Here is a 25,455-nt window from a genome sequence, read left to right as displayed (position 1 = left end):
AGGGAAGTGGAGAAATTCATACCAAAATGCTGATTGCTATTAAAATATGGATAACTAAATTTAAATAAGAAACTGAGATAGTTCCTTTGTTCTAGGATAAAAGAGCTACACAAGATCCCTTCAATGACTGTAAACAGTTCTAAGGAAACACAAGTGGAACTGTCAACAAATTGTAACTTTTATCCTCACCTTCCAGCAAGAGTGTTCCTCTCTGGCCAACCATCCATGCCTGCTATATGATACAATGAGTTGTAAGGCATTCAAGAAGGCTTTTCTGCATACCCCTTAAATTTTCTACCACCACCACCAGCACCCCAATCGACTTTCAAAAGACTGCAGCTGCCAAGCATGCTCAGTCCTCATTACCTTTGTAAGTGGGGATTTTTCAGCTTTTAAAATATTCCTGAAAACTGCAAGGGTTCCCTCAAGCTTGCTGATTTCTCCCTCTTGTTTCTTAGGTCCTATTTTGGTTCCAGTGCTGTGGGCACCCATCACCAGAGTTTTCAATTAAAGAAAGTAGTGTTCATAAGCCAACTTGTATTACGCAGACCAGTATCTGTGAGTGAAAGCTGTTCTCCAAATGGGAAAGGCTAACTTTGGTCATCTGGAGTTTTAGAGTACATTGGCAGCAATATGCTGATGACACACAACTCTACTTCTCCTTTACATCTGCAGTTGTGGCAGTGGATGTGCTGGACCATTTTCTAGCCTTGATATTGGACTGGATGAGAGCTATCAAATTAATCTCAATCCAGATAAGACTGAGGCACTGTTAGTGGGAGGTTCCCTTGATTGATTGGAGGTTGCCTGCTCTCATTGGGGTTATATTCCCTCTGAAGGAGTGGGCATGAAGCTTAGGGGTACTCCTGGATCCTTTGTTTTCACTTGAGGCTGAGAGGGCCTCAGTGGTGTGGAGTACTTCCATCAGCTTCAGGTTGTGGCCCAGTTGCATTCTTATCTGGACAAAGATAGCTTAATTTATGTTGTTTATGCTCTGGTGACTTCTGTGTTAGATTATTGCAATATAGTATACTGTATTTTTCGTCCCATAGGACGCTCCGTCCCATAGGACGCACCTAGTTTTTTTAGGGGGAAATAAAGGGGGAAAAAATTCCCTTTATTTTCCCCCCAAAAGCAGGTCGGGGAAACAGAACCAGGTCGAGGAACAGCGGGATGGCGGCGCTGCGCCTGCCTCCCTGCTGTCCCCTGAGCTTGTGGGGCTGGCGGATGTCTGCCCCGCGCGAGGGGCGCTCTGCATCAGCCCCCCCCCACAGGGCGGCAGGCTGCTATCCGCAGCGTGGGGAGCCTTGTGGGGAACTCCTGCAAGGCTCCCCACGCTGCGGATGTCTGCCTGGCGCGGGGGGCGCTCTGCTTCAGGGCACCCCGCCCGCCGAGCGGCAGGCTGCTATCCGCAGCCTAGACATCCCTGCCAGACCTCCTGTAGGTCTGCCTAGGTGCGCACCGACCCCTCTCGCTCTCCATGCTTCAGCGAAAGCCTGCATTCGCCCCATAGGACGCACCCAGATTTCCCCTTCATTTTTGGAGGGGAAAAAGTGCGTCCTATAGGGCGAAAAATACGGTACAGAGATGGTTTGGAAACTTCAGCTGATGCTGAATTCAGCAGCCAGGATGCTCACCAGGATAAGATGGTTTGAGCATGTAAAGTCAATCCTGACCTGAGTGCACTGGCTGCCTATTAGATTCTGGGTCCAATTCAAAGTGCTGGTTTTGACCTATAAAGCCTGAAATGACCCAGGACCATGTATCTGAAGGACCACCTCTCCCCATATGAACAGACCCAGACCCTGTGATCATTATCTGAGGCTCTCTTCTATGAGATGTCTGGAGGCTGGCAACACAGGAACAGGCCTTTTCTTTATTGGCTCTCCACTTGTGGAATACTCTCCCCAGGGAGGCTTGCCTGATGCCTTTGTTACATATCTTTAGGCACCAAGCAAAAGCATTTCTCTTCCTCCAAGCCTTTGACTAATTAAACATCCCACAGCCTTTTAAACTGTGTGTGTTAGTGGTCCCCCCCCCCTTGTTTACTATGGTATATTTTTGTGTTTTTATATTGTAAACTGCCTTGTGATCCTTGGGTGAAAGGAGGTGCAGAAATATAATAGACAACAATAACAACAACTTTTGATCCAACCCATTGTGACCCAGAATCTAGTAGCAAAGTATAAAATGACTTTGTTTGACTTTGAAACATGCATCCATCTGTGGCACATTCAGCCTCCTTAGCCCTGTCCATGGGCGGATGCTTTCTTAATGGGATTATTCTTGTACTGGAAGATTAAGACCCTTGAAGAGAACAGCTGAAGAGTGAAAATGCATCAGCTTCATCATTCATGGGAACCATTAAGGATGGTTTTTACAGACCAGTGGCACGGTGGGGATATAAATGGCACTTATCATGCCAAAATGTTACATGTGTCGCACTGCTTGTACAATCTTTAATGGTTTCCTGTAATTATGTGGGCACAATTACATATTCCATTTTCAATACATAAGGCTCTAAACAACTTGGGATGCACTTCTCTGTAATGCAACCTTTTCCACCTATATCTGAGCAAGATCTTTTACAGTGATTGATACATTTCTCTGCATGTCAGTTCACTGCAAATCTTCACAAATTATTTACTGGTTATAACATCCTGTAGGGATACTTTAGGCAACATTTTGATGGTAACTTTGCTGGTCCATTCATGTATCAAGTGCATTCGAAGAGTTGTTCTGGGTAAATATCAAGAGATCAATATTGTTGACAATAATTAAGCAAAGTAGGCCCAAGGACTTTGTGGTGATGCCTGAATGTCACCACTGCCACTCAGCTCTCTGCCTGCAATCCTGAGGATTCAGCCAGACTTGCTGCCATTCCCTGCAACTCCAAAAGTCATGCTTGCATCCTAGTGAGAGGCTGCGCCCACCTGGCAAGATAGTGTAGTGGGTGATGCTCCCATTTGTCACCCCAGAAGGGAGGAAAAAAGAGTCCATTTTGTCCTGATTCCTAGTTAATCTTCTATCTAAAACAAAACATATATATCATTTAAAAGCATCTGCATTGCCTCAGAACATCAGAAGCTATGAAATCCAGTGGATACTTTAGGACACTGCCCTTCCGTTTCATTCATTGAATCCATATAACTATTCCTGCTTTCTTTAAAGCAGGAATTTGGAGGGAGGGCATACATACACACACACACTTTGAAAAGTGTTGCATCTGTCCAGTGAGCTATGAACATTGCAATTATCTCTTTCCAGCTTATACCTACATCATATTCAGGTTCCACTGTTTATTCCCTACCAAGATGTGAACCAATCTTCATACACGATTCGTGCCTGATAACATTTTATCAGCATTTATAATGTGCTTATTATCTTTAGGGATACTATGTGACTGCCTAAGCCGTTGTCTAAAGGATTAAAAGCCTAGCAAAATGTTGAAACTTTTTTTAAAGCTGAGATCTAATAGCTTTAGAGATTAGTATTAATTGAATTAGACTTTGATCTTGGGTGTTAGCTTAAAATAAAAAAAGACAAGCTTGGTGTAAAAATAAGAGAGTGTATCTAAAGAATGATTATCTTCTCTAAATGGAAAGTGTTATGACAACATCATTTCAGAATATACTGCAGAAGTAACAATAAAGTTTTTTAACAACTCCAAGTCCTGTGTGTGTGTGTAAAAAAGAAGGGGTTCAATACAGACAAAAAACATCAAGAAACAAACATCATCTTGCTTCATATTGGGACTTAAGGTCTATGAACTGAACAGGTTTTCCACTCATGGCTCATACACACCTCCATTTGCCCCAAGGGAAAGTGGATCTTTAGTGCGGAATCAGAACAAATGGCAACTGGGTTTTCCACAGCGTTCTATAGGTTCCAATTTAGTGCTAAAGAATGTGTTTTCTGTGGGAAAGTAGTGGGGCAAAGGCAAAACCACTGAGACCCATGCCTAGAAAGCATGGAACCGCGACTGAAAAAGTTCTTTTTCCAATAACTACCCTCTGCACTTCTGATGGAGAGTCATTCTGATGAGCTTCTTAATGCATTATCTTAAGATCCTAGTAGGTTCATATGGGAAGAGACATTCTTTCAGGCATAGAAACCCTAGTTCCAAGTCCTGTAAAGTCTTAAAGGTTACCACTAGCAACCCAAATTCAGCAAAGAAGTGCATGACAGCTTTTCTAGAGAGCTATGACATGTGGGTGCTTAAAAAAAAAAACAAGTGCAAGTCCAGATTGGGTGTCATCCTCACCCAGGCATGAAGGTGCTTTATCAGCCCAAGAACAACATTCTCTTCTAAACAACGTTCTGTGGGTCGCATGGCAGTAAAAGGTTGGGCTAAAGGCAAACTGGGTGAAGCGATGAATATGAACTCTCTCTTCAGACACTAGGCTAATTTCTTCATGCATGATCAGGCACTACTCTCCCACCTCCATTCAGACAAGAAACAATTCAAGGACACATTTTAGCCAGACAGATATGTTTGGGGTGTGTGAAGCAAGGACAGTGAGGGGTGAGACTTAGAGCAGTGAGTTGCTTCCAAGGGCCAGGTAGAGAGGCTTGGGGGGCAACAATTGGCTCCTGGGCCCCGGGCCAGCCCAATCATAAGACAAGGTGAGGCAACCGCCTCAGGTGGCAGGATTCACAGTGATTCCCCTTGCTCCTGATGTAGATATTCACGTACCCCTTCTCCCTTGGCAGGCTGGGAGGCACCATTTTGTGGTTTGCCTCAGGTGCTAAAATGTGTTGGGCTGGCCCTGCCTGGGCCTGAGGTTCCCCCTCTGTGCTCTTGACTTTTTCTATCTCTGTGGAGGAGAGGAAAGTTTCTTACATATGAAGATTAACTTGCCAGGCAAGTTACAGCCGCATTTCATAATACATTTTCTGAAGCCCTCACACATTGTCTTTACTGTGCCATTTCTAATTGGGGAGATGTTTGCATAACATTTTCCCTGTATGAAAATCTCTGGATTCTGTATGCTAGAGAAATCACAAGATCTGTGTTACCTCAGATATTAATGTATGGATGCATCATATATAGAAACTAACAAAAAATATTATATGGTTGGGCAGAACCATATGTTTCTGTTCCAAGTTAATTGTGAATGTGTTCCTTTATAACTCTTCTTCTGCATTATGTGATGGCTTTTTAAAAACACAAAATCCATATGAAAGTTCATATTCTAATATCTATTTTCTTACAAAATACCTATCTAAATCCATATCTTATCTCAATGTACACATTTCTAAATGCATTTTATTCCAAAATACACCTTTTTTTAAAAAAGGTCCACATTTGAGCAGAGACCTGCATCACAAAACTTGCATAAGTCCAACTCAGAATTTCTTTTGGTTACCTGTGAGGAGACTCTTGAGAGTCCCATGGACTGCAAGAAGATCAAACCTATCCATTCTTAGGGATATCAGCCCTGAGTGCTCACTGGAAGGACAGATCCTGAAGCTGAAGCTCCAATACTTTGGCCACCTCATGAGAAGAGAAGACTCCCTGGAAAAGACCCTGAGGTTGGGAAAGATTGAGAGCACAAGGAGAAGGGGACGACAGAGGACGAGATGGTTGGACAGTGTTCTCGAAGCTACCAACATGAGTCTGACCAAACTGCGGGAGGCAGTGGAAGACAGGAGTGCCTGGCGTGCTCTGGTCCATGTGGTCATGAAGAGTTGGACACGACTAAATGACTAAACAACAACAACAAACCTGTGAGTTACTGTAGGAGGTTTAAACTAGGCCAATCCATTTGCAAGTGTAGACTGTACTAACTTCTCCTCCATCCCTGTATGATACTCATCTCTGTCAACACTTGAAACACTGAGCTTATATTCAGCTATTTATAAATGAACTGTTTTGCTTCATCTTCATTCCTCCTCCTCCTCACTCTAAACCAAGATAGTTTGAAAGCATAACACTTAATTGCTGAGTGGAGCCAGGCAAAGTAAAGAATCAAGCTGTGAATGCCACTGCTATCCTTAGCACTCAAAAGATAATCAACATGCCATGGGGTCTTCTTGACTACCTGTTTTGCTACAAGGTATGTTCTTGATGAAAACTTTGTTCTTACAATTTGGTTGCGTTTTATTATTCAGAAAGGCAAAAAAAAAAAAAAAAAAAGAGTGGAAGCAAATGCAAAAATAGCTAATTATCGGGTGCTATAAGAATGCAAATTCCTAATCAAACACCCTTGACTGTCATTGGTGGCGGTATTCTGTCTGCAAAGGGTTACAATTACTGACACACATAAGACAAATATATTTAAAGATTGTGTTCAGGTATTTGTGGCTAGCCAAGAGCTACCTGCTGGTATCTTAGCAACTCCTACAATTTATTAAGGCAACTTTAATTATAGTTCTCAATCACTGATGTCTGTTCAAAAAGAAGAGGTTCTTCAAGCATCGCTTTGGACTCATAGGGTACTTTACTCACTGCTGTTTGTTAAATCATCTGCCATTTTGATTGTGATAGAACTATTCACTCATTACTTCTAATTATTAAGTAGCACTCCCAAATTTAGTCTCTGTCATTAAGACACAGTCAAAAACAGATCAAGTTGAAATGAAAGTGTGTATTCAACAGGTGGATATCATAAATTTATTTTTATTTAGACAACAACTTTTCTTCCATAGGCTTCAAAGCAGTTGTATAAATGCCCATTTTAACCATGCTCTGAGACCTGAAATAGAGCATCCATTAAGAAGCCATCATTTTCTTGGGAGCATTATCTATGCATTACCTGACTTGGAATGTCATAGAATGTATATGAACATCCTAAGTACTTTTGAGACCTTCCATCAGTAGAACATTGGCACACAATGAAACTAAATTCACTAAACAATTGGTTGTTAGCAGGGAGTGGCAGTCACAAACGTTTACTCAGAATCGAGATAAGATGGAGATAGTAGCCAGGTTTGTGCAACATGCAGTGAAGATTAAAGGTAAAGGTACCCCTGCCGGTACGGGCCAGTCTTGACAGAGTCTAGGGTTGTGCACTCATCTCACTCTAGAGGCCGGGAGCCAGCGCTGTCCGCAGACACTTCCGGGTCACGTGGCCAGCGTGACAAAGCTGCTCTGGCAAGCCAGCGCAGCACACACGGAAACGGCGTTTACCTTCCCGCTAGTAAGCGGTCCCTATTTATCTACTTGCACCCAGGGGTGCTTTCGAACTGCTAGGTTGGCAGGCGCTGGGACCGAGCAACGGGAGTGCACCCCGCCGCGGGGATTCGAACCGCCAATCATGCAATCGGCAAGCCCTAGGCTCTGTGGTTTAACCAACAGCGCCACCCGCATCCCACCCGCAGTGAAGATTAGTGAATGCTATACAACAGTATTTTAATTGTTAGATGCAGATTCTGCCGAGCGATTTTATTGTACTGAGTCTTTCAATATTTTGTCTATATGCCAATAAAAGTTTGAGATCGATTGAGATTGATTTATTGTGTTGAATAAGAGAAATTTACACTCAAATGCCACCTTCCCCATACATGTCCATTACAGATGTTCTGAATGTTTGAAAAGGGCTGATATGTTCCCTGTTTGAGTCTTGTTCTCCTTTAAAAACAAAAACAAAAAATCTTGGGCACCTAGAGTTCCCACTGGGTAACAGGCACACCAGTATGTTAATACCATTAATTTCCAGTCAGAATAGAACAGATCTTTCAAACTTCAGATCAGATTAAGTCAGTCTGGGAAGTTGGGTGTAGATTTGCTCATTAGGGAGTAAAATGTGAAGACTCTGTTATCCTTTTTCCCCCCTTCAAGATAAGAAAGTGAGATTAGAGGGCCTGACCTAAGGATGCCTTTGATCATAAAATGACTTATTCTTCAATTGATAGAGGTGAAAGGCTCAACGCTGGCAAACTTCCTTCACTGATTGGCAAATATAATAGAATACACTGCAGAAAGATTGAGGTCAGCCATTGATGGATGTCCCTTCAAGGTCTCGTAACAAGACATGCACTTAAGGCCCAAAAGAAAAAAGCCATAGATATCTGCAGTATACCCACTGTTATCTATTATGCTAACATTAAAGATCATAGAAGGTCTATAAGAAAAGTACATGATGCTAAAATACTCTTATTTCAACCTTCACCATAGTTTTCCTCCTTTTGGTCTTGTAAAAACTTGCCATAGTTAGATACAGAAAGTTTTGAACCAAACAATTTACAAACAAAAAATACACCAATTATGGTTTTAAGAGTCGCAGATTGTTATACCACGGGGGAATGCTGGGCCTTGCTAATGAAGTTGGGGTAATAACACACTTTATGGTATTTTGTTTTGTTTATTTATGTTGGTACTTGGATAGGGTCTAAAGTGAAACCCTAGGATTCAACGAAAGGGGGTGGAACCAGAAGGTGTAGGTCATTGATTTTGGCAGGTCAGGTACAAAGCCTAGTGGGTTCTTAAAAATAGGTGCAGTGTTGGATCCCTGGCCTAAGGTTCTAACATGGAGAAGGACCATAGTTCAATGGGTAGAGTGCATGATTTCTATGCAGAAGTTCCCAGGCTCAGTCTCTGAGCAGGAATTCTGCTTGGCCTGTCATACTTCCATGTTTGATACACACGGATGTGCCAGGCAAGGCATGCCCACCTGCTCTGCACCTGACATCATATTTGAGATCAGATGTGCAGAGCTCAACTGAAAGGGGCTTTGCAAGCACCACCAGCATAGCTCCTTACACAGTGCTTCTCAAGCACCCAAGAGCCAGCTGACTGTCACAAGGTTTAGAAATTTCCTAATCACCAGAGGGTTTGCAAAGCCTGTGAGCAGCACTTCTCAAGTGCCCTGCAAGCAGTACGCAGGGCTGAGCAATGCCAGCAATTACATTGTATATTTATGATGTCACAAGATTGACAGGTAGGTGGTCCTGGCCATCTGCCAAAGATGCCTTGCAGAGATGAGGGGAGATAGAAAATCTGGCCCCAACCCTAAAGCAGAAAGTGATTGCAATGATGTTTTTCTTTCTGGGACTGTGGAAAGCTTCTGCCAGTCATAACAAGCAGCTGTAGGCCAGTTGGATCAGGTATAAGGCAGATTTCTGCATTTGATTCAAAGCTTTATGCACTGGAACTTACTGTATGCTGAAAAATGGGCTGGGCTAGATGGGTACTACATTCAGTTCAAGGCATGGCTGCGACACTGTCTCTGGAGCTCTGTTCAGGAGATAGATGGAACTTGACCCTGAAGACCTGCAACGTTCCTTCTCTCCAGCAGCATGCTTTACTCAGCCTGATAAATGTAGGCCAGAACTACCATGTCCTGGAAAGGCATTACAAGTACAAAAGAAGGACAAAAATTAACAAGCTGAAAAACAGAGATTTAGGCCACATTCACACCATATATTTAAAGTACTACGATACCACTTTAAACAGTCATGGCTTCTCCCAAAGCATGCTGGAAGCTGCAGTTTAAGGGTGCTAAGTGTTGTTAGAAGATTCCTGTCCCCAAACTACAATTCCCAGAGCTGTTTAAAAAATAAATATTGTTAGCAGCTCAAGTGAATTAGATTGAAGTAATTACTTACAGTTTCTGGAGTTCAAAGGATTTATTCATGCAGGAACTATTTACATGTGAGGGAAGATAGGAGAGAAATAGCAGCCATATTGTCTGGAGAAAACAGCAAACAAAATGTCTAAGTTTTTAGGGGTGGAGTTAACTTGGAGAAGCTACAAACAGGGGATAACTAGATCACTTGTCAAACAGTGCCTTCTTCTGGTTTAAGAAGAAGTTCAGGAGAAGGAAATGTATTTGCTTTTCTCCAACAAAGACTCCCTGTCTGAAACAATAGAATACTAAGCTAGATGGATCAATGGTTTGCTTATGCATAAGGCAGCATCCTATATACTTATGTCCCTAATTTAATACACTTTGAATTCACCAATACAAGTGTTTGTTTGTTTTGGCAGGTGGGGGTTGAACTTGTCTTGTACCACTGAACTTGTATCTTGTAACATTATTGCTTACATTAGAAGTGTATTAATTAGTCCCCAAATTCCTGATGAACATCTTACATCTTGCAGAATGCTTATAGCAGAGGGAAAGTTAATAAATTTAATAGTCCCAATCAGCTCGCATGATGCTACTTTAGAATGCTAATGTTAATGCTACCATTTTAAAAGTGCAAATCACCTTTCCTCCAAAAGTGGGAAGAAGAAGAAGAGTTGTCATTTAGTTTGGGTAAGTCTATTGCTTGAGGCAGTTTGCTTAAACCAGAGAATCTCAATTTTCCACATGATGGGCTACTTTCTAATTTATAATGATGTTTTAATCAAGAGACGTCCATCCATTTTGCAAGGAAAAGGAAGGCAAATAAAATATATTTTTAAACAAATGAAATGGAAAAAATCATTTCTGATGAACAAGACCTGTTCAAAACAAGGGTGCTATTTCTCTGCCCCTTTGACAGGAAGTTCTATTCGGCTGCAAAGTTTCATTTGAGAGAAAGTTTATGATAAACGTTTTCAATGTGAACCAGTAAATGATAGTCAGTTGTGATTATACTTAAGGATGTTACAATCATATTTCTGGCTTACATTACTGGCATTCCACCCCCGCCCCCCTGCCCCCTTTTAGAAGGATTTCAGCTGATTACTTTGTTCTTTTCTTCTTCTTCTTTTTGATTGGAAAGGCCACATCAAATGAAACACCTTGGAAAGATACTGTGTAAAAATAAACATCATGGATTTTGATTAGCGTTAACATGGGGCAAACACTTCAGAAACATAAAAGACATCTGTAATATTGCAAAGTATCCTACTGTCTATAGAGCAGGTTAAAAACAATCCTCTACATGTGTTCAGAATATATTCTCAAAACTGAATGGTAAGGAAGGTGAAGGGAGTTCACCACCAACCTGTTTGTATTGTATAGTGTCGCTGAATGCCTTCAGCTATGGAACCTTTCTGAGCTTATTTCATTCCCTGATTGTCAGCTTGCTGATGACCAGTAGTGGGGAGCTTCAGAAGCAAAAGTGGACAGAGCAATTGATGTAGCTCTTAGGGCTTGCCCACACTTCATGCCTAGAAAGCACAGCTCAGAGTGGTTTTCCCTTTACCCTGCTTCTTTCCCATGAAAAACCCGCTAAATCGGAGCTAACATCAATCCATAGAAAACCTGAATTGTCATTTGCTCCAACTGAGTGCTAAAGTGTGGTTTAAAAGGTAAAGGGACCCCTGACCATTAGGTCCAGTCGTGACCGATTCTGGGGTTGCGGCGCTCATCTCGCATTATTGGCCGAGGGAGCCGGCGTACAGCTTCCAGGTCATGTGACCAGCATGACTGAGCTTCTTCTGGCGAACTAGAACAGCGCACAGAAACGCCGTTTACCTTCCCGCCGGAGCGGTACCTATTTATCTACTTGCACTTTGACAAACTGCCGCTGGAGCAGTACTTTATCTACTTGCTTTCGAACTGCTAGGTGGCAGGAGCAGGGACCGAGCAACGGGAGCTCATCCCGCCGCAGGAATTTGAACCGCTGACCTTCTGATTGGCAAGTCCTAGGCTCTGTGGTTTAGACCACAGTGCCACCCACGTTCCATAAAATGTGGTTTACCCTGGGGGAAAACATCAGGACAAGAAGAAGTGTGGATAAATCCTTAAAGTCAGTTTCATTCCATCCAGGGCAAGAGACATTATCAGACACATTCCAGCCAGTAAAAATCATTCATTGTGGATGTGGAACAAGACTGGTGGTCCGGGGAGAGTGGGTGTGACTGGGAAGTGTCCTGAGGGTGGACAGAGAAAACTGGAGCGCTGTGTACTCAGCTTGAGAACTGAATGTTCCTTATTTGTGGTCTTGGGGTTGTGTGCTATGTGCCAGGTTAATGAAAAAAAGAAATTAGAGGCAAATATAATGATGGCTCTGTATCAACTGCAGCTGATAGCTAACTTAGAGAGGATCACCCTGGTTGAAAATTGGAGATCTGGAATGAATGTTGAAGCTTAGAACTGAAGAAGAAAGCAGTGGAGTATTTCCTCTACTTGGGTTGTTTCTCTCCCAGATTTTCCTGCCATGATAAATCTTACAACAGCATGTGTAGAGGAGTGAGTTCCAGGGGCACCGACTTGCCTCACATGACCCCTCTGCCGTCCTGCCCCTGCATGGTGCATGAGTGCTCACCTGGCAGCAGCAGTGGGGGGTGGGGATCATGGAGGATGATCTTCACCCTCCCTGTGTCCTGCTCCTGCCCACCATGCGAGCACTGCTCGGTAGCAGTGGGCTGTGGAGGATGGAGGCCCCCTCAGTATGGGGGCCTCAGTCCCCTACTCACAAATATTGTGGTGGCTGAAGCCCCTTCGACCCCTATAGTTGGTGCCCCTTTAATGAATCCATTCCTAGGGATAAGGGCCAAGTATGTTTTAGTTCACACTTGAAGGCAAATCTGCATAACTTGCACTTTTAGAACCAATACATGAACTGAAAAACAGCCATCCTTTGAAATTCATAGGATTTTGAAATGTCAGGTGCAGTTTACAAAAATGATATACTGTACTGGATCAGGAATGCGTATAAATTTCGGTATGCATTTCATGCATTAAAACAGGGCCAATTGCAAAGGTGTGTATATGATTAGGCAACGTTTCACACAAAATGTATATTGTTGCACGTCACCCCAATCTCTAAGCGGTGCAAGATTCAAGGGGTTCAAGGCACTTGTCCAGAGTTTGTGCTCCTTTTGGAATGAGGGACCGTGGAGATTGTGGTATCTTTATTATATATGGTTTATTTCTACATATATACAACCTGAACCCATGATGGAGGGGCTCACAGCATTAACACCCCAAGAGGATCTATCTCACATAGCCACAGCCTTGGATTGCAGGAAAAACCAGGCATGTCTCTCCCTCACAGATTTTAGCCTGCTGCTTTATTAAGTTTCTATTTTCTAGCTTACATACACACACCCACACCCTCAGCTCCAGCCTTTGTCCAACAAGTGAGGGAGTGGGGGACCACCCTTTTGCCACCTGGCACACATCCACTTCCTTTCTTCCTTTAATGGCCCATTACATAGGTTATCGCCTTATCAGAAAGGTAGCTAGGCTACTCTAGGATTCTTAATCCTTGCTTAAATTTTAACCCTTGCTGGATGATGAAGGAATGTTCCTTCACAGCCCATAAAGAGAGCATAGTAGATGAACAACATCTAGGGCAGGCATAGGCAAACTCGGCCCTCCAGATGTTTTGGGAATACAACTCCCATCATTCCTAGCAGGACCAGTGGTCAGGGATGATGGGAGTTGTAGTCCCAAAACATCTGGAGGGCTGAGTTTGCCTATGCCTGATCTAGGGGACCAATGTTCCATACTGATCCCTTTTGCATTAGTCTTCAGGGCTGCCACCTCAAATTAGGTCATTAAGGTATAAGGGTTGTGGCTCAATGGTAAAGCATCTACTCTGCTTGCCAAAGGCCCTAGTTCAACCCCCAGTATCTCTAGGAAAGGCTGACAATTTTCCATCTGAAACCTTGGAGAGCTGCTGCAAAGCAGCATAGACAATACTGAATTAGATGGACCAATGGTCTGATTTGGTATAAAGCAGCTTCCTTTGTTCCTGAAACATGTTTAGTTGCTTAAATCAAATCATCCATTCTCAATAACTGAACTGTACACTTTTCATTTTTAAAAATTCTTCTGCTTACTTTGTTTTAGCCACACACTGAATCTACTATTTCAAAAATTTATATGGTTTGAAAAATAAGCTGAATTTCCTGCACTTCAATATTTCATGAATAAACCCAATTAGCTGAAGACATTGTATATTCAAACTCATTCTCACATTGTCCCCTAATTAGTTTTATTCATGAAATATTGACAAAGAGGAAATCCAAATTATTTTTTCACCATGCATTAAATTTTTGGAGTGAATTCATTGGCTGAAAAAGAAAAAGAAAAAGAAAAACACCCTACACAAGACAAAATAATTAATAAATTTTTACTCGTGATGCTCACAAAAGTTACTTTCCTGCCCCACTCCAAGAGCATTGTTATTGGCAGGGAGCCAATGAGAATCAGGGACACTCAGTAGCAGACTTATGCTGGGTATTTGTGATGTCATGAATTAGAAATGCAAGGCAGGAGTAGAACTTCTTTAAAAAGAAAAAAATGAGCAGTTTGGGTAGTTCTCATCTTTATAGGAAGGAATTCATTGAGAATGCAGATCATGCTGAGGAAGTCCTCTTGAGCTCTGCTACAAATAAGGATGAGGGATAAGTTTGATTCAGTTTGCCTATTTACCTAATTTGTGCTTTCTGAAGCTATATGTGAACTGAAACAACTTAATTCCCTTACAAATTCAGAAACACCAGGTTTAGAAATGCATTCAGAAGAATTTAGGTATGACACTGCTTAGCAGTGGTCACAATCTGAAAACCCTTCACTGGTAGCTCTCCTCACTTGTGGAGGATAAACTATAAGGTGGAAGACCTGTTTCGGTGGCTGTGCCCCAGTAATGGAACTTCTTCTCTTGGGAGATCCATATGAAAGAATCCATGCTGATCCTTCTCCAGCCAAAGAGGGCCTATAGGACAAAGCAGAAAGTGTGGCCTCAAATCAACACTGCCCGGAACAGTCATACCTGAACTTTATAAATGCTTCTCTGATTCTCTCGAACAAGTGCTACTGGACTCCTTTAGAAACTGCGTTGAATAGCAACCTACAACACAGCTATATCCTTTTGGGCAAAAGTAAAAGTTTCCCAAGTGGTTTGAGGCTGGCATTAAGGACATGGAACCTTTTATCACTGCAAAGGGTTAGGCTCTTGTGAACTAGAAGCATGTGTCTTGTGAGAAAACGCTTGCTGCACTGAGAAAGGCAAGGAGTGATGCCCAGTGGATTGCCAGGCAATGTGCCAATGACTACTGGCTAAAGCTGTGTCAGAGCATTCAACCTGCTGCTGACAGCTACACATGTAGGGAGGTGTGATGGGCAGAGCGCCATCAAGAACTGAACTCATGGGAAAACATGGTCTTCAACTGAACAGTTAGCAACTATGCTTATCTTGGGAGAGCTGGATGTCCCTCTAACAATGAGCTGAAGAATGTCATCAACTCTCAAGTATGTGCTAAATCCCCAGGACAAAGGTTGAATCCCAACAGAAGTGTTGAAAGCCAGTCTCAACACCTCCCTCATGATGCACCTCCAGAGGCCTTCTCTTGCAGTGTTCGTTAACAGGATCCAAACCACAAGGCATGAACAACTCCAGCATTGTGATCCTCTACAAGGGTGACCACCATGACTAACAACTACCATAGAATCTCAGCTGCAGGAGATATGCCAAAAACAAAGATACCCCCTTGTACATTGCCTTCATAGACCTGATGAAGGTCTTCAACCACATTGGCTGAAAAGGACTCTTCATACTCCTCAACAAGATAGGATGCCCACCTAAGCTCTACAAGATGATATCCTTCCATGAGAATGGAGCACCTTCTAGTATGACAGTACAACCTCTGGCACCTTCCCTATAAACAGTGGCATGTGTCGCCGGAAACCCCCCCCCCACTCACCGACACGTGTTACACAAGCACCACACTCACACACGCACGCATCTCCCCTCCCTGACCCCGGAGATGTCCCTGTTAGAGGGCCATCCCTAAAGCCTTCCGTAGATAAGGAAGCGCTGGTTTGACAGCTTCCCGCCATAGCGCTCCACATAGCCCTATTTTTATTGCGAGTAGACCGGCCGACCGAGCTCTGCTGTCAATCGGCGGCCGCCTCAGCCAATCAGCGTTACCGAACAGCGCCTCTTGCGGTGGCCACGCAGGTACTGCAGGCTACTGCCGCTCTCTTCCCTACCTTTGACAGCTCCGAATACAAAGTTTCCGGATTCAATTGACCGTGACTGATTTAATCAAAATGTAGCAAGCCACTTCCTAAAGGTGAAAGTGCTTTGAACTTCAAGGACAATATTCTTTATAAATCCACTAAAAATCAACCGTACTTCGGATTTTCACCGGACCACTTTTATTCTACCGCATATTGCAAGAACTATCAAAGGGGGGTGGCCTGATATCAAGCGGCCATAATCCCTTCACCGAGCAGTCACGTACTCTGTGTTCCTTCCTAGTATACGTGACAACCTTGATAGCCATCGGTGATGGGCTCAGACAGAAGGCTATCAGGGACATAATGAACTGCATATCATAGTGTATTCCGCGCGGACTCTTACAAAAGACTGTGACCGGATTCCCCTCAGGGGGCAGGAAACTTCGCCCTTTCCCTTTGTTCCTGAATATGACTCATGTGGGGAGGGGGAAGGAGGCTCCGGCCAGGTGTCAGGACACTCGAGTTACCTGTGCAGCTCCTCCCCAACTCCTCCTATTTTTAATATAATCATGATGTAAATATGATGTAATTCTGAGGGTGTAGCTAAGGGGATTAGCAACTAATAAAAGTTAGGGTCTCCCTTTGTTCGGGGCTTCCATTTTGCTTCACCTTGTGGGCGGTGGGAGTCCTGTCGCGACAGTCTTTTCTTTAATAAAGACCAAGCCTACTGGCTGCTGTTTTGCTCTGACTTGCTCTGGTCGGTGTCTTCATTTGCCCAAGAGAACCCTCAAAGTTTCCGTTAACAGTTTGGCGACCAGAGACTCAGGGACACTTGGTTCTCCTGTAAGGGTGAGAGGGGAGATAGAAGGGATCGGGCGCCACTGGGCAACCTTAGCCCGGGGATCCTTCTTCCTCTCCCTGCCTCCTCTTTGCGGGCGGTAATCAACTGTCACCAGAAGCCCGACCAGAGGGAGCAAAGGTGAGGTAAAGCCGGCTAAAGGAAAGGATCCCGGGATCTGCGGGGGACATCTGCGAACGTGAGTATGGTTTGAAGTAAATACAGAGGGAGGGGGGTTGGAAAGGGAATATATCCACGACAGCCAGACTTTCTTCTTTCATTTCTGACGTTACCCTAAACCTTTCCCTTCTCTCCCCCGATTTTCCCCTTCGGAAAGTGGCCAAGGAAATCGGGGTACTTTTACTGGTTTTTCCGGCGTTACCTCTCGGAGTCGTCCAGGAACGCCTTAATCTCTTCCTCTCTCCTTTTCTCCCCCGTTTTCCGTCTTGGAACTGAGTCCGGGAAAGCGTGGCTCTTCTACTATTTTTCCCTGACGTCCCTCCCTCGGAGTCGTCCGGAGGCGTCTTTTCAAATATTCTTACTTTTCTCTACCTCACCCATGCAAACGAAGCCGCCCCTCCTGCCTGGCGACCTTTGTTAGGGATGACCCGGGTACGTGAGAACGCAAGGTCGTTTGTTTTCCTTTCAAACTTTGGTTCTTCTCGGACCCCGATCTGGCATTGCACTACGCAAGCGTTCAGTAGGGAATTCCGAACCTAGTCTCAAAGGATAGGCAGGAGGCTGTCGTGGAGGGTAGAAGGGGTGGTTCACGAATTGGGGCCCCACACTAGGATTAGTCTTGTGAACAGCGCTGAAGTAGTGAGAAAAGAAAATAGGTGACTGAAACTTTCTCGGGCCAAGGTGTCCCGTGGCAGACGGGCCAAGGTGTCCCGTGACTGAAACTTTCTCGGGCCAAGGTGTCCCGTGGCAGACGGGCCAAGGTGTCCCGTGACTGAAACTTTCTCGGGCCAAGGTGTCCCGTGGCAGACGGGCCAAGGTGTCCCGTGACTGAAATTTTCTCGGGCCAAGGTGTCCCGTGGCAGACGGGCCAAGGTGTCCCGTGACTGAAACTTTCTCGGGCCAAGGTGTCCCGTGGCAGACGGGCCAAGGTGTCCCGTGACTGAAATTTTCTCGGGCCAAGGTGTCCCGTGGCAGACGGGCCAAGGTGTCCCGTGACTGAAACTTTCTCGGGCCAAGGTGTCCCGTGGCAGACCTTTTTTTTTAAGCTCATTCTTGAGGTTTTCTGGAAACGAAATTGTATTCTAAAGATAGGAACATTCAAAAATACTGAAAGGAAATTTTCCCTTTTCCCTTCTTCTTCCCGTCCCCTCTCTCTCCCCTCGTGTGTGTCTCTACCCCTCTATCTTTAACGTAGGAAGAATGGGAACCCAGGCTTCCAAACATTCTGACTGGGCTCCTCCAGGCGATAAGGCTTTCGCGAAGCCTTCCCGCCAGAAGGAGGACTCCGATACCCCTCTCCAATTTGTTCTCTTAAACTGGAAGGAGCTGAGTGGGAGGAAAGGACTCTCAAAATCCAAATTGAGAGACCTCTGCAACATTGCGTGGGTCGCTTTTACTCACCATCTAGACCCGACCCAGAGATGGCCACCTCACGGCTCTTTTAACGTCACAAGGATGCAAGCACTTAAGTCTTATCTAGCCGACGAGAAGCCCCACCAACTTTACTATCTGAATGCCTTTGCCGAAGCTCGTGAATTGTTCCAACAACAACAAGCTAGGATAGCCCGGCAGATGGCCGTCTTAAAACCTACGAGACCCCCTCCATATGATGAGATCAGGGCTCAAGAGGAACAACTGGATAGGACCCTCGTCCCCTTCTACTACCCAGAACCACGAGCCCCCCCTTCACCGGGACCTGGGGCAGGGGCTGGAAGGGGGGGTGCGGGACCCAGGGAAGACACCGCGAACGTCACCCCGGCCCCTTCTTCGAGCGCATCAAATACACCGCCGATAGTTACCCAGCCGGCTAAACCCCTTCCAAGTATGCCCAACTTAACCGAAGACCAGGCAAATCTAGACGTGGAACCTTTACTTAATGGGCAACTTCCAAACGGGGAAAGGGAGGGTCCCGTCGCCAGTAGAACACGAAACAAAGATAATCTGCCAAATGGAGAAGTAGAGGGTGCTTTCCCCTTGCGAGCGTTACCTATACCTCCGGAAAGGGCAGGAGGTCCACCCCGTATGGTCTTCACACACCAACCCTTCCTTACATCGGATTTAATGAATTGGTCAGACAAAATGCCGTCCTTGCGGGATGACCCCGACAAATGCCACCGCCAGGTGGCCACCATTTTCTCAACCCACAACCCCACGTGGGCAGATGTACACATGCTCCTGGGGGCTCTCTTTAATGAAGCGGAGAAAAGAGAAATCTTAGCCAAGGCAGGGGAAGCCCTGACTCGGGAGGGCTACCAACCAGATCGACCGGTATCTATGGCCCCTCTAACTACTCAGTCGATCCTTAACGACCCGGACTGGAATTATAATACAACGGACGGGCTATGGGGCTTAAAGATTTTCAAGAAGGCCATCCTAGATGGAATCAAGGCTGCTGGTCAGCGAACTGTAAACTGGACAAAAGTCCAAGCTGTCCTTCAAGGACCTGAGGAACACCCATCCGACTACTACTCCCGCCTAGTTTCTGCCATTAAAACCTGGGGTGGGATAGATCCGGAAAGCCCGCAACACGAAGTGATAGTCAAAGGATTCTTTAAGGACCAAGCCACTGCCGACATTCGGAAGGCTTTAAATTCCCATTTAGGGTACGATGGAAAAACCATAAGTGAGATTCTTTCCATCGCAAAATCCGTCTTCAACTCGAGAGACGAACGGAAAAGAAAAGACCAAAAACCTGATTCCCCGCGTGTGCTAGCTTATGCAGCCGGGATACCAACCACCAAAGAAAGGTTAAACTCAAGGGGATCTGAACTATTAGATGACCGCGTCTGTTACAACTGTGGGGAAATAGGACACATCCGGAGAAATTGCTCTGTCCGGGTAGGAAGCAAGCGAAATGAATATAAGGACGCCCGACCCTACAACCCGGATTATAGGGAGACAGCACATCTCAGATACAGAGAGCCTACCCCTTCACACAGTCCCAGTCAACTCCAAAACCAAATACAACCCCGCGTTGACCCATCACTACCACAACCTCGCCCACGCAGTCAAACCCATAGCACAATCAACCCCTACAAACAGGGAAACCGCACTACAGACCCAACTCATGAAATGGTAATGGAAGAATATCAGCCACATTGACAATTAGAAGCAGATCCCGCCTCCTTTTCTTTCCTCTGCCCAGTATTACAACTGTCCTCTTCCGACCCCATCTGCACCATGCAAATTGATGGCCAATCCTATAATTGCCTTTTAGATACCGGGGCCACCTACTCCACCCTCACAAACAGCCACCTAACCCCTGGAGAAGAGACCAGAACCGTAATGGGACTCGATGGAATTCCTCGGAATTGCCCTCTTTCTAAACCTGCAAACGTTTCCGTTGGACCCCTATCCGTAAAACATACCTTCCTATTAACCTCCAGCCCAGTCAACCTCCTCGGTAGGGATCTGCTATGTAAACTAAATGCTACTATTCAATGTGGCCAGGAAGGAATTTACTTACATATGCCAAACGACTCCATATTCAACTTCCAAGGAGTCCTACAAGAAGCTAACAATAAACACATTGATCTTCCTCCTGAACTTCTAAATAGTGTCCCTTCCTGGCTATGGGGAACTGAATCGACCTCTGTCGGGCTTCTAAAGTCTGCGACCCCAGTAAAAGTCAACTATAGGAAAGATCTACCCTTTCCCTGCACTAAACAATATCCCCTACCTCCTGAAGCAATCGACGGCCTCACTCCGATGATTGATGAGTTTCTAAAAATGGGAGTTCTAGTTCCCTGTGCCTCACCATGTAATACCCCCCTGCTTCCAGTCAAAAAGCCGAATACCAACCCCGTAAAATGGCGCTTGGTCCCAACTTTCTTTGGCATGTTATTCCCACTGTTGTTCTCATATGCCTTCAGTTTGAATGAAGATACAGTGGTACCTCGGGTTAAGAACTTAATTCGTTCTGAAGGTCCGTTCTTAACCTGAAACTGTTCTTAACCTGAGGTACCGCTTTAGCTAATGGGGCCTCCCACTGCTGCCGTGCCACTGCCATGCGATTTCTGTTCTCATCCTGAAGCAAAGTTCTTAACCCGAGGTACTATTTTTGGGTTAGCGGAGTCTGTAACCTGAAGCGTCTGTAACATGAAGTGTCTGTAACCCGAGGTACCACTGTAGTGTGGACTTCCGTTCAAGGAGTGACAGGGGTCTGCTCAACCTGGCATGTATCCAAGCCAAGACAAAACTGCAGCAGGTTCTTATCCAATAAATGTTGTTTGCAGACAACAAAGATGACACAGCTTTGCCAGTGCACTCCAAAGAACCTCTACAGAGCCTCATCAACCATTTTGCTCAAGCCTGCATGCCCAAGCCTCACCATTAGCCTGGCAAAGACCAACACCCTGAGTCAGGGTGTTGCCAGCACTCCACACATTAGCACTGGTGACCGCACACTTGAGGTGGTAGACAATTGTGTGTACCTCGGCCCACCATAATAAGCAACCTTTTCATTTATGCTGAGCTGGACAAGTATATTGGTAAGGCAGCTATAGCAGTGGCTAGTCTAACCAAAAGGACATGGGAGAATGTGATGCTAATGACCAAGATGAAGGTCTACCAGGCTTCAGTGTTTAGCAGGGGTAACCTGTCTCTCCTGTATTATTATCTACAGCCACAGTAGGCATTGTAAGTCTTCAGTGGTGCAACTTTACCCCTGATGGTGCACTCTTCCATTGCCACTTGAGACAGATGGATACCAACAACACATGCTGAGAAACAGAGAGCATACAGATCTCCTCTACCTTTGCACAATTCCATATTTTGCATTGTGTCTATGTTTTAATTGTCTCTTCAGGGTGAACAGAAAGAACCCCCAAGTTTCAACATTTAGGCTATGCATGATATTTGTCAGAAAGCTCCTTTTCCTCCCCCCTCCTAATAATTTATATTTTTTAAAGGAAGGGTTGATTAATGATCCTTGATTTATTGGAGTACTGCATGAAAAACCCATCTTGTTAGTCCTTTCAAGAGATGGTGCCACATGGGATGTGAAATTGTTAGCATTTGATGTCCCTCTGGTTCTAGCAGGCATGATAGTTTTATTAGAAATGTGCCGATTAGTGGTTTTATTTTCTGCCATTTCAGAGTTCTTTCTTCAGTGACCTTTTAACAGAAAAGAGCTGTGGGTCTGCTGGGGATGAGCAGCCTGTTACCTAGGGAAGGTGAATAAATCGTCATAAATCTTTATAGGTTATTATAAACCAGAGTTATCTTATCTCTAGCCGATCTGATCCTAAATTGTAATGACTCAGATTAGTTTTGATACAGCTGCTGCTAAGGCAGTGCAGGAAGCCTCCTGAGACATAAGAAAGACTTTGAAAGAGCCTTGATTCAGACTACCTTCTAGCTTAATGTATTTGCCAAATGAAGGAACTGAAGGAAACACAGCCCTTAAGAACAAAGGACAGGAACAGCAGCAGGGGCTAATGTGAGCCAGGGTTAAGCACTGGACTGAATTTTAAATGTCAAGATACAAACCCAGAACATTTAAAGCCATAGTAAATTCCTTTGAGCATGCATAGAGTGACATACAATCACCCAACATCCATTCCAAAAATTGTCCAAGGACTTTGGTTTGCATTCTGCTACTTAATGCTCAGCACAGACTCTCTGACACAATGTGATACAGCTTTTGCTTGACTGTAAGGCTTTAGAAGAGAGTTAGGGAAGCCAAAGCCCAGGAAGGCAAATGTGGCCCTTCAGTCCTCCCTATCTCGCTCCTGAGACTCACCCCAGAGCATAATTCCTCCTCAACCACATTCCCTCCCTAGCCCTGCTTTACACCATCCACGAGTGTCCTTACCTGGTTGAAATGCTCCCTTGAACCCTTGCTTACCTGGATGGAGGAGACAGAGAGGCATGAGTATGTGTGAATTAACTAGCCTATTGTACATAAGAAAAAATTCTATTAATTACCCCACCCATATTTGGTTTCTGGCTCCTCCAGCCACTGACATGTGGCCCTCAGAAGGTTGCTCAGAAATTAATGTGGCCCCACTACTGCTTTAGAATTCCCTTGCTGCAGAATTGCATGTTTGCATACTCCTTCAATTTAAAATCTATTGTATTGAAAATAAATATGGCACAGGGAAGGATTGTCGCCTAATTTTTCAATTACCATGCTATGGCGTTTTTTCTGTTTAGTACCTGCCTCCCTTGTTATAAAACAAACCTTTCAAATAAGTTGGCTCCCTCCATTCTCCTCCTAACATGCACATTTTGGAGTGGTAGAATCCAGCAAGAGCTGCTGGACCACATGCCTCTGTTGATCACATAGCTCACAATAGGTCTCAAATCTTCTTAATGCAGCTCTTGCTTTCTGTTCAAGTTGTGCCGTCAGCATCAAATTGCGAATTGCAGGTTGCTAAATGAGGCATACTCACTCAGAACCTAGTGTCTTCCAAGTATGAAGGGAAAATGAAGGCATGGTAGTTTATCACAAATTTGATTCTTCACTTGGTTCACTCTACATTTGACTAATGTCCCTGTTTCCTCATTTTGAGGGCATCAGCACGGGACCCCAACATTTGAAATAAAAATAAATAAATGAGGATTGGATGTTTTGATTCTTTGGAAAGGAAGGGGACGCCTTATCACACCCCCACCCATTCTGGGGAAGAAAATAAATCTTTGCTTCTATTGCTCAGAATTCCAGCTTCAAATGTGCATAGAAGTCCCATGGGCTTAGACCTGGAGAGTCTAAATTGTAAGGAGAACATTATTTACTAGAGAGCAACTGTGAAAAAATTAATGTACCAGGACCTTTTTCGCCCCCATTCCAGCTTTTCTGGATGGATTGCAGCTGTAATGAACCTTATCTGATTTCTATTCATCTGGCTCAGAATGGCTGGAATTGGAAATGAAAATTTAAAAGATTGCCCTTTGTGTTGTCCTTTTGCACCTCCTTACATTTTTAGTGGATTTTTTCTAATCCAGTTTTAATTCTAATTTAGCTAGATCATCTGTGCATCACAGACAGTTTCCCATGCAACAGAAACAACATTGCAATGCAGTACAAAGATAAACGAGGTTAACCCCCCCAGTCCACTTAATCTCCATTAATAATCATGATGTAGTACCTCACCTGTTCACCTCCAATTTACATACTATTAATAATTAATATTTTTGTTCCACCCTTTTCACCAAAGAGCTCATCACAGCAGCAGCAACCCTATGGGGTAGTTTATGCTGAGAGACAGTGGCTGCCTGAAGCACATCTAACAGACTTTGTGCAATGTAGGCTGGCCCATTAAAGCTGATGTGACACTGCCACATCAAGCTTAGTCTGCCCTTGCCTGCCTGTCTTCTTACTTACATCCAGTCCAGGGTGTGGGACTGACTGCCAGCTTGCTTTTCATTAATTTCAATGTTGCCCTTGAATAATTCAGCAGGGAGGAGGATGGGAACAAATCTAGAAATAGTTGGCTCTTTGCTTGTCATCAGCACTGACTCCACCTGCTGCCCTATCTTCCATCCAAATGAGCACCAGCCACCACTGACTTTGTGGCTGGGTGGAGATTTGAACTTGTTCCTCAACCAAACAACTTAACCGCTGTGCCACGCCACATTTCCCCTTGTATTTTGTTATGGCAAACATAACCCTGATACTTACTTAAATGACAAGTAAATAGGGTTGTTTGATGCCAGGTAAATGTTGCAGAAGGAAGGTAGATTTTTGGCCTGATAACAATGATTTCTCCTGTGCACAGAACTCATTGATATGTGGATGTCCCCACTAACTTTAATGGAGGGAACAACTGCACAGATACATTTCTTGTTTGGGGAACTGACCAAAGCTGAATGGTATGCTTTGAATGTAGAAGGTATTGGATAAGGGTATGCAAAAGATTTGGACAAACCCTGAAACAAGGATGGGAGCGAGTCTGCTATGCACAGATTCAGAAGTCTGGGGTTCTTCAGAAACTCAGAAGTTTAAAAAAACCAAAACAAAACAAAAAACCAAAACCAAAACCCAGCAACAACCCTACAGTCAGTGGGCACCCCTATTGTGGGATCAGCACTCAATATGCAAAATAAATAAATAAATAAATAAAAATGCAGTATCTGCACAACTCACAATACCAGTCTGTATTTTCCCCATTAATCCATATTTATTTTTTACATGGAAAATCTGTCAACCATCCCTTATTTGGCGGCAAAGTCCCTTATCCCAGTGCTGTGTCCCGCTGCTGTTCCTTATTGATGATGTCCCTTAAATTTCCAGGGTTTCAAAGGAAGCAGCTCCTCTCCCTCCCTCCCTGCCAGCCAACTCCAACTGTGTTGCTTGGCTGCGTTGCTCACCCAATAAGGAGTCTAAGAACGACTGGGGGGTGGAGCTTGCATGCCTTGTGCTGATCAAATCGGCTGCGTTGCCTGGGAACTTGCCTTTGCTCAGCGCTTCCCAGGGGAGAGGTGACAGTGGTTTTCCTTGCTGCATCCCCTTTGCCGGGTTGCTGCACTGTGGGAACCACTGCTTGAGGCTTTGTTTGGCTGCTGGCTGGGCTTTCTGCCTTTGGCTCGGAGGGGCTCAGAAGTTGAACATACCTGTGCTCCGAAAATCCCTTACTTTGGCGGCTGATCCCTTATTTTCGAGGCTGTTGGTCCCTTATTTTCAAATCTGTAAGTTGACAGCTA

The 25,455-nt window shown here is 44.5% G+C and overlaps 1 long non-coding RNA gene across 2 annotated transcripts; it reads right to left on the bottom strand.

The window, feature by feature from the left end:
• Nucleotides 1–1,586: 1,586 nt before the first annotated feature.
• LOC309523484 lies at nucleotides 1,587–25,455 on the bottom strand. 2 transcript variants are annotated; one of them, XR_014215390.1, is made up of 7 exons: nucleotides 25,366–25,455; nucleotides 22,625–23,218; nucleotides 14,451–14,544; nucleotides 10,618–10,684; nucleotides 9,550–9,632; nucleotides 4,697–4,817; nucleotides 1,587–3,029 (listed from the first exon to the last, which is right to left on the bottom strand). It is a non-coding gene; the product is annotated as an uncharacterized lncRNA (long non-coding RNA). The 2 variants fall into 2 exon arrangements; XR_014215391.1 differs by lacking the exons at nucleotides 4,697–4,817; nucleotides 25,366–25,455 and having other exon boundaries at nucleotides 22,625–24,920.

This window comes from Podarcis vaucheri (assembly GCF_965113315.1).
Source record: "Podarcis vaucheri genome assembly, chromosome: Z".
Lineage (NCBI taxonomy): Eukaryota > Metazoa > Chordata > Lepidosauria > Squamata > Lacertidae > Podarcis > Podarcis vaucheri.
Note: the sequence above shows the minus strand (reverse complement) of the source record. Positions and strands in the feature narration are given on the sequence as shown.